Raw genomic sequence first — 10,093 nt, forward strand, 5'->3', positions numbered from 1 at the left:
GGGCTGGGTCCAGCCAGAGAAAGTCCCCTCGGCTGGGCACAGAGTCAGTCCGTGGTGCAGGCCCAGCTGGGGAAGGGCCCACTGCACAGCCCCGGGTTCCCAGCTCCCCTTCGAGGCTACAGAGTCCCACTCCGGTGTCTCTGTTTGTTGTTTTTCCTCCTTCCTTCCTTCCCGCCAGTAGTCCCCCCTCCAGGCCCCCCGCTGCTCCCTCCGGCTCCTTTGGCACCGACCTGAGCCGGGGCTCCTGGCGGACGCTATCGCAGCAGCAGCAGCAGTGGACGGGGGCCCCTGGGCCCTTTTAAATAGGCCAGGCCCCTGGGTAATTACCTCCTTTGCCACTGTCATAACCTTAGTTCCAGATTTGGACCTTAGCATCCAAAATATGGAGGTTAGCATGAAAACCTCCAAGCTTAGTTACCAGCTTGGACCTGGTACTTGCTGCCACCACCCAAAAAATTAGAGTGTTTTGGGGCACTCTGGTCCCCCTGAAAAACCTTCCCTGGGGACCCCAAGACCCAAATCCCTTGAGTCTCACAACAAAGGGAAATAATCCTTTTTCCCTTCCCCCCTCCAGGTGCTCCTGGAGAGATACACAGACACAAGCTCTGTGAATCCAAACAGAGTGACTCCCCCTCTCCGTTCCCAGTCCTGGAAACAAACAGCACTTTCCTCTTCACCCAGAGGAAGTGCAAAATCAGGCTAGCAAATTCAACACACACAGATCTCCCCTGATTTCTTCCTCCCACCAATTCCCTGGTGAGTACAGACTCAATTTCCCTGAAGTAAAGAAAAACTCCAACAGGTCTTAAAAGAAAGCTTTATATAAGAAGAAAGAAAAATACATACAAATGGTCTCTCTGTATTAAGGTGACGAAATACAGGGTCAATTGCTTAAAAGAATATTGAATAAACAGCCTTATTCAAAAAGAATACAAATCAAAGCACTCCAGCACTTATATTCATGCAAATACCAAAGAAAAGAAACCATATAACTTACTATCTGATCTCTTTGTCCTTACACTTAGAAACAGAAGACTAGAAAGTAGAAACTACTTCTCCAAAGCTCAGAGAAAGCAGGCAGACCGAAAACAAAGACTCAGACACAAACTTCCCTCCACCCAGAGTTGAAAAAATCCGGTTTCCTGATTGGTCCTCTGGTCAGGTGCTTCAGGTGAAAGAGACATTAACCCTTAGCTATCACCCTTAGCTATCTGTTTATGACACGCCCCCCAAATTGCAGACAGTGGGGAAGCTCACTGGCGGCGAGTTCCTTCTAGAACTTTAAAATAAACAGATTAATACAACACATGCACCGTTACATATACCCCTAAGTATATAACTAACAGACTTCTACATTTTAAGAACACTTTTTAACTACTGAATTCTGGGAAACTCTCACGGGAGAGTGCATTAGCTACTTTGTTAGAAGCTTCTGTGATGTGCTGAATTTTAAAATCAAAATCTTGGAGAGCTAAACTCCAAAGAAGAAGTTTCTTGTTGTTCCCCTTGGCAGTATGAAGCCACTTTAGTGCAGCATGGTCAGTTTGTAGTTGGAACCGCCGTTCCCAAACATATGGGCGTAGCTTTTCCAGGGTGTACACAATGGCATAGCATTCCTTTTCACTGACTGACCAGTGACTTTCCCTCTCAGACAGTTTCTTGCTGAGAAACACGACAGGATGGAAGTTGTGATCTGTTGCTTCCTGCATGAGCACTGCTCCTATACCACGCTCAGATGCATCCGTGGTTACTAGGAATGGCTTGTCAAAGTCCGGGGCCCTGAGCACAGGGTCAGACATGAGCGTTGCCTTAAGCTGGGTAAAGGCCTTTTGACACTCATCAGTCCACCTAACTGCATTTGGCTGGGTCTTTTTGGTCAGGTCGGTCAGTGGGGCAGCGATTTGGCTGTAGTGTGGTACAAATCGCCTGTAGTATCCGGCCAAGCCTAAGAAGGATTGGACCTGTTTCTTTGACCTTGGGACAGGCCACTTTTGGATAGCATCCACCTTGGCCTGTAGGGGGTTTATGGTTCCTCGACCCACCTGGTGCCCCAGGTAAGTCACTTTGTTTTGGCTTATTTGACACTTTTTGGCCTTAACAGTTAGTCCTGCCTGCCTGATGCGCTCAAAGACCTTTTCCAGGTGTAGCAGGTGTTCGGGCCAGGAGTCTGAAAAAATGGCCACATCATCGAGGTAGGCAACTGCAAATTCTCCCAGTCCAGCTAATAGACCATCTACCAGCCTCTGGAAGGTGGCGGGTGCATTTCGAAGGCCGAAAGGAAGGACATTGAATTCATACACCCCCGCATGGGTGACGAATGCTGACCTCTCCTTGGCAGGTTCATCTAGCGGTACTTGCCAGTACCCCTTGGTTAAGTCTATTGTAGAGATGAACTGGGCACGTCCCAACTTCTCCAATAGCTCATCGGTGCGTGGCATTGGATAGTTGTCCGGACGAGTTACAGCATTTAGCTTACGGTAGTCCACGCAAAAGCGTATTTCCCCATCTGGTTTGGGTACCAGAACCACTGGAGATGCCCATGCACTGGTAGATGAGCGGATTATACCCATCTGTAGCATGTTCTGGATCTCCCGTTCTATAGCAGCTTAGGCATGAGGAGACACCTGGTAGGGTGGGGTTCTGATTGGGTGAGCATTACCTGTATCAATGGAGTGGTATGCCCGTTCAGTCCGTCCTGGGGTGGCTGAGAACAATGGGGCGAAGCTAGTGCACAGCTCCTTGATTTGTTGCCGCTGCAGACGTTCCAGGGTGGTTGAGAGGTTCACCTCTTCCACGCCACCGTCTTTTTTCCCGTCGTAGTAGACACCGTCAGGCCACTCAGCATCATCTCCCTGGACTGTAAACTGACAAACCTGTAAGTGTCTGGAATAGAAAGGCTTGAGAGAATTAACATGGTACACTTTAGGCTTTAGTGAGGAATTGGGAAATGCTATGAGGTAGTTTACAGTTCCCAGGTGCTCTTGGACCGTGAATGGCCCTTCCCATGATGCTTTCATCTTATGGGCCTGTTGCGCCTTCAAGACCATAACCTGGTCTCCTACCTTGAAAGAACGTTTTCTGGCATGTCTGTCATACCAGGCCTTTTGCTCTTCCTGAGCATCCTTTAGGTTCTCTCTAGCAAGGGCTAAAGAGTGTTGGAGGGTGCTTTGTAGGTTGCTTACAAAGTCCAGAATGTTAGTTCCTGGAGAAGGCATAAACCCCTCCCATTGCTGCTTCACCAACTGTAATGGCCCCTTAACCTTGTGACCATACACAAGTTCAAATGGTGAAAACCCTAAACTGGGATGTGGTACAGCCCTGTAGGCAAACAGCAACTGCTGCAACACTAGGTCCCAATTATTGGAGAATTCGTTGATGAATTTTCGTATCATGGCCCCCAAAGTTCCATTGAACCTTTCCACCAGGCCATTGGTTTGATGGTGGTATGGGGTGGCAACCAAGTGATTCACCCCATGAGTTTCCCACAGTTTTTCCATGGTCCCTGCCAGGAAATTAGACCCTGAATCTGTAAGGATGTCAGAGGGCCAACCTACCCTGGCAAAGATGTCTGTTAGGGCCAGGCACACAGTGTTAGCCCTGGTGTTGCCTAGAGCTACTGCTTCTGGCCATCGGGTAGCAAAGTCCACTAAAGTCAGTACGTACTGCTTTCCTCTGGGCGTCTTTTTTGGGAAAGGACCCAGAATATCCACAGCTACTCGCTGAAATGGGACCTCAATTATGGGGAGTGGCTGGAGAGGGGCCTTGACCTGGTCTTGAGGCTTTCCCACTCTTTGGCATACCTCACAAGACCGGACATACTTGGCAATGTCCTTGCCCATCCCCTCCCAGTGGAAGGACTTCCCCAACCGGTCCTTGGTTCTGTTCACCCCAGCATGGCCACTGGGATGATCATGGGCTAAGCTTAAGAGCCTCCCCCGGTACTTAGTTGGAACCACCAACTGTTTTTGCGGCTGCCATTCTTTCCGGTGTCCACCAGAAAGAATTTCCTTGTATAAAAGTCCTTGTTCTATAACAAACCGGGATTGATTAGAAGAGCTGAGAGGCGGTGGGGTGCTCCGTGCCGCCGCCCAAGCTTTCTGAAGGCTGTCATCCGCTTCCTGCTCAGCCTGGAACTGTTCCCTTGAGGCTGGGGTCACCAGTTCTTCCTCAGACTGTGGACTTGGGCTTGGTCCCTCTGGAAGCGATGTAGGTGATGGGGTTGTTTCCGTTGCTGGTGAACCGCTCTCCGCTGGTGCACCTGAGGGTATTTCAGGCTCTGGCTGAGCCTTTTGGGTATGGCTGTCTGTTTCTTCTGCCAGTTTTGGCTCGCTGGCGCCCTCTGGCGTTGAGTTTGAAGATGGGGTTGCACTTGCTGGTGCTGGTTGCTGTTCCAGTTCCGGGCCTGGGACTGGAGGTGTTGTGGCTGTTTCAGTGGTTGGCCTGGAATCCGGGTCCACTACCTCTGTTGGGGCCTCTGTGGACGGCTCAGGAACAGGAATGGGTCTGGAAGCTTGCCTGGTTTGGCTACATGTAACCATTCCCACTCTCTTGGCCCGCCTCACCTGGTTGGCCAAGTCTTTCCCCAGTAGCATGGGGGTAGGATAATTGTCATAGACTGCAAAAGTCCACATTCCTGACCAGCCTTTGTACTGGACAGGCAGTTGAGCTGTAGGCAAGTCTACAGCTTGTGACATGAAGGGGCAAATTGTAACTTTGGCCTTTGGGTTGATGAATTTGGGGTCAACGAAGGATTGGTGGATAGCTGACACTTGTGTCCCCGTGTCTCTCCACGCAGTAACCTTCTTTCCACCCACTCTCAAATTTTCCCTTCGCTCCAAGGGTATTTGAGAGGCATCCGGGCCTGGGGATCTTTGGTGTGATGGTGGTGTAATGAATTGCACTCGCATGGTGTTTTTTGGACAGTTGGCCTTGATATGTCCCAGTTCATTACACTTAAAGCATCTTCCATCTGATGGGTCACTGGGCCGAGGTGAGTTACTGGAGACTGGTGAGGTGGAAGGGTAGGGTGTCTGTGGCTTTACTTGGGTGGTATGTGGGGTCTTTGGCTGTCCTCTGTTGTAGGGTTTATGGTCTGTGTGCCCCCTGGGGTAATCGTTCCCCTTGACAGTAGCTTTCTTGCTTTCTGCCAGTTCCATCCATTTGGCTCCAATCTCCCCCGCCTAAGCGAGATCTTTGGGTTTTCCATCTTGTATGTACCGTGTGATGTCTTCAGGAACACCATCCAAGAACTGCTCCATTTGTATGAGGAGGTGCAGTTCTTCCAAGGTTTGAACGTTGTTTCCTGTTATTCAGGCCTCATAGTTTTTTGCAAAGTAGTAGGCGTGTTTGGGAAATGACACCTCTGGTTTCCACTTTTGGGTTCTGAAACGCCGACGGGCATGATCTGGGGTTATCCCCATTCTGTATCTGGCCTTGGTTTGAAAAAGTTTATAGTCATTCATTTGCTGCTTAGGCATTTCAGCTGCCACCTCTGCTAAAGGTCCACTGAGCTGTGACCTTAATTCTACCATGTACTGGTCTTCGGGGATGCTGTACCCAAGACAGGCTCTTTCAAAATTTTCCAAGAAGGCCTCGGTGTCATCACCTGCCTTGTAGGTGGGAAATTTCCTGTGCTGTGGAGCAATAATTGTCGCCGGGTTGTTAGGGTTGGCTGGCACATGCAGCCCAGCTTTTGCCAACTCCAGTTCATGTTTTCTCTGTTTTTCCTTCTCTTCATTCTCTTTTTGTTGTTTTTCCATTTCTTTTTGGTGTTTTTCCATTTTTTTTGGTGTTTTTTCCATTTCTTTTTGGTGTTTTTCCATGTCTCGGCGGTGGGCCAACTCTTCTTCTGCTTGTTTCCTTCGGTAGGCCACCTCTTCTTCTTCTAGTTTTCTTTTGTGTGCTGCCTCTTTGGCTTGTTCTTCTCTTTCTTTCATCTCCATTTCTTTTTGTTTTATTTCCAGTTGTCGCCTGTGTGCAGCTTCTTTGATTTGTTCTTCGGCCTCAATTTTTGCCTTAGAAGTCATGATTCCTGTTTTCTTGTGTTGGGGTGCCCTCCGGTGTTTATCTTCTGAACTGCAGGTTCTCTGTTGCCTCCTGAAGTCTGCCTAGCAACAGTGCCTTTAGCTAATCTTCAATGTTAAGTAAACCTGAAAAACCACTTTATTTGCATTTATATAGTGCTGGTAATGACTCTCAATGGGAGTGCTATTGTGTGACAAAAGACTCTTAATAGCACCTTAATGGTTTCTTGCTTAAGATGCAAGCTACAAACTGCCAGAGAGAGCAGAAAAAAAAATTCTCTCTGGTTCCCTTTTAAAACCAAACTGTTTCTCTCTGCTAAAAAGCCCTTAGCAGAGAAAAGAAAAATATAATATTCCTACTGGCTTCTGGATTCTGTCTATCTCCCGCTGCCACTCATGTCATAACCTTAGTCCCAGATTTGGACCTTAGCGTCCAAAATATGGGGGTTAGCATGAAAACCTCCAAGCTTAGTTACCAGCTTGGACCTGGTACTTGCTGCCACCACCCAAAAAATTAGAGTGTTTTGGGGCACTCTGGTCCCCCTGAAAAACCTTCCCTGGGGACCCCAAGACCCAAATCCCTTGAGTCTCACAACATAGGGAAATAATCCTTTTTCCCTTCCCCCCTCCAGGTGCTCCTGGAGAGATACACAGACACAAGCTCTGTGAATCCAAACAGAGTGACTCCCCCTCTCCGTTCCCAGTCCTGGAAACAAACAGCACTTTCCTCTTCACCCAGAGGAAATGCAAAATCAGGCTAGCAAATTCAACACACACGGATCTCCCCTGATTTCTTCCTCCCACCAATTCCCTGGTGAGTACAGACTCAATTTCCCTGAAGTAAAGAAAAACTCCAACAGGTCTTAAAAGAAAGCTTTATATAAGAAGAAAGAAAAATACATACAAATGGTCTCTCTGTATTAAGGTGACGAAATACAGGGTCAATTGCTTAAAAGAATATTGAATAAACAGCCTTATTCAAAAAGAATACAAATCAAAGCACTCCAGCACTTATATTCATGCAAATACCAAAGAAAAGAAACCATATAACTTACTATCTGATCTCTTTGTCCTTACACTTAGAAACAGAAGACTAGAAAGTAGAAACTACTTCTCCAAAGCTCAGAGAAAGCAGGCAGACCGAAAACAAAGACTCAGACACAAACTTCCCTCCACCCAGAGTTGAAAAAATCCGGTTTCCTGATTGGTCCTCTGGTCAGGTGCTTCAGGTGAAAGAGACATTAACCCTTAGCTATCACCCTTAGCTATCTGTTTATGACAGCCCCTCCTCCCCCCATCAGCGGGCCTGGCCAGATGGGGCATGAAGGTACGGATGGCTAAGTAAGGTGACCACATAACCGTGTTTAGCTCACTGGGTCGTCTTCAGCCCATGCACTGTGCTTTTCAGGGACGGTGGGTGAACATCCTCCCTGCAAAAAGACAAAAAGTGGGGGAATGTCGTAGGAAGAGAGCCTGAGACCAAAGCCCGTGTATGAGAGGCCTGGTCTGAGGCCCGAGGCCTTGGCTAAAGTAGTGAAAACTTTGTTGATATAAAGCAAAGTTAAGCTGTGAGCAAGAGGCAGGCCCGCTCACAGGAGCTGGCAAGCACTGGGTTAACCCCGCAGAAACACACAAGCCTAAGTAAAGCTGGCGTAAGAATAGGGACGCAAGCACATTCCAGAAAGGTGGTACCCAGGGCTGCCCGGGGGGGGGGGGGCAAGTGGGGCAATTTGCCCCAGTTCCTGGGCCCCACAGGGGCCCCCCCGAAAATATAGTATTCTGTAGTATTGCAACTTTTTTTTATGGAAGGACCCCCCAAATTTGCTTTGCCCCAGGCCCCCTGAATCCTCTGGGCAGCCCTGGTGGTACCCGAACACCTCGATACCAAACACATCCCCCAAAGAGAACCGGAATACACTGACCCAGCCGAAAGATAAGGGCAGGATGACAGGGCGATGGATAGAGATGTTTTGATTGAACCAACGTGTACAAGGTAACGGGTGGCACCCAAATACATCCGAAGGTGGCACCCAAATATGGCAGGAGTGATGCGCAACTTGTTTGTATCGGTGAATAAAGACACAGAGGGAGAGTCTTTGGCTGGCTTAGGAGATAATGGAAAGTCCCGTCCTTAACTGAGCTAGTCCATTGCCCTGGGCATACCTGTGTTAGGGTACCTGCGACCACTGAGCCAGGGCCTTAGCACCGTGCTTCGCTGAATATAAACCTGACCGAGAGCCTTCGCTACGAACCCAGTCTGGGCAGTTCTCTCGAGGGCTGCTGAGCCAGCTGCCTGCACCAAACTGGGGGATCTGAACCAGAGCGGGACGGGGACCCCATGCAGGGAGAACACACGCACGCAGCCGAACATCTGATGACAGTGAGGATAGCGTATGAGGGGCAGTCATGCTGGAGGGACCACACAGCACGTGGCCAGGAAAAATTCCCTGCTGTCGCCAATTTCCTCCTGCCGTAGCCATGTGGCGTCGAGGTGCTTCCCCTTTGCCTCTGGGCTTTCCGACAGCCTTGGCCCCCTTCTCTGGCCTCACGCCGCCCGGCCAGCGGCTGGTCAGGGAGACCGAGCTCTCCCGCTACACCGGAACCTGCCAGCAGTGCCACCAGCCGCTCCAGCCTGCCGTTTCCTGGGCTCGTCCAACCCGGCCTCGCTCACGCTTGGCTAGGGTGACTAGAGGGCAAGTGTGAAAAATCAGGACAGGGGGTGGGGGGTAATAGATGCCTATGTAAGAAAAAGCCCCCATACTTGGGACTGTCCCTACAAAATCGGGACATCTGGTCACCCTACGCTTGGCCCTTCTAAGCCTCTTCAGCTCTTTATACTCACCTGCCTGTCCAGCCCCTGGCTCTGCCGGGGCAGCCTGCAGCCCTCTCAAACCCACACTAAGCTGTTCGAGGCCTGAGTGGCGCACACACCCCACCACGCTGCGACATGCGATATAATGAACATAAGGGAACACGCAAGACAGCCAACACTGCACACAGGCTAGATTCAGGCGCCACATAATTCAATTTGTTTATATACAATTTTGCTGGATAATATCGCTCTGGATTTTTAAGGGTTTTTTTTTAATCATTTACATGTTCACAGTTGTGCCAAATTATTTGTCTGACACATTTTCCTCTCCCTATTTTTATCTATTTTAAATATTTGCAGTAGCAGGAAATTCGGGGGGAAGGGAGCAGGGCCACCCAAAGGGTGGGGGCAAATGGGGCAATTTGCCCCATGCCCCAGGCTCTGCAGGGGCCCCCACGAGAATATAACATTCTAGAGTTTTGCAACTTTTTTTTTATGGAAGGGGCCCCCAAAATTGCTTTCCTCTGGGCGACCCTGGAGGGGAGAGGCAATAATCCTTGCAAGACGAGTGATACAGGTTATACTGGAGGCTCCCACGGGACAGAGAATGCAGCCTGCGAGCGTAGGTGGGGTTTCTGGGTTATAAACGCTGTTGCCATGTGAATCCCACCGTGCCCAGTGACTGTGAATGAACAGTGCCGCACCTCGCGGTGTTGAGCACCAGTGGGTACACGAGGGGTCCCACGCGTGCACGGCTGGACTGGTTTTTCTGAGCAAGCCCCAGGCTGGATTGTTAAGGGATCAGGGCCCAACAGGGAGAGGATGAAATCTGCTGTGTGTAGGTTGACCAGACAGCAAGTGTGAAAAATCAGGACGAGGGTGGGGGGGTAATAGAAGCCAATATAAGATAAAGCCACCAAAATTGGGACTGTCCCTATAAAGTCGGGACATCTGGTCACCATAGCTGTGTGCAGCAAACAGAGCTGGGCTTGGCCTTGCTGGAGGAGGAGAGGAGCCGTGTGGGTCCCTGCCGGGGGTGAGCCCTGCTCCGCGGGTGAGGTGCCCAGTGGCACAAGTTTAAATACTCCAACAGCTGGTAAGTGAGCGGTGGGCTGGGCTCAGACGGGGTAGGGGGCGGAGGTTGTGGGGATTTGCTGTGGGAGGGGCACAGGGGAGTTAATTCCTTCCAGCAGGGGTGGATGTGTGCAATCACACACACACACACAGAGCAGGGCTCCTTCCTTCCAGCAGGGGCAGC

Source organism: Gopherus flavomarginatus, chromosome 20, assembly GCF_025201925.1.
Source record: "Gopherus flavomarginatus isolate rGopFla2 chromosome 20, rGopFla2.mat.asm, whole genome shotgun sequence".
In the NCBI taxonomy this organism is placed as follows: Eukaryota; Metazoa; Chordata; order Testudines; family Testudinidae; genus Gopherus; species Gopherus flavomarginatus.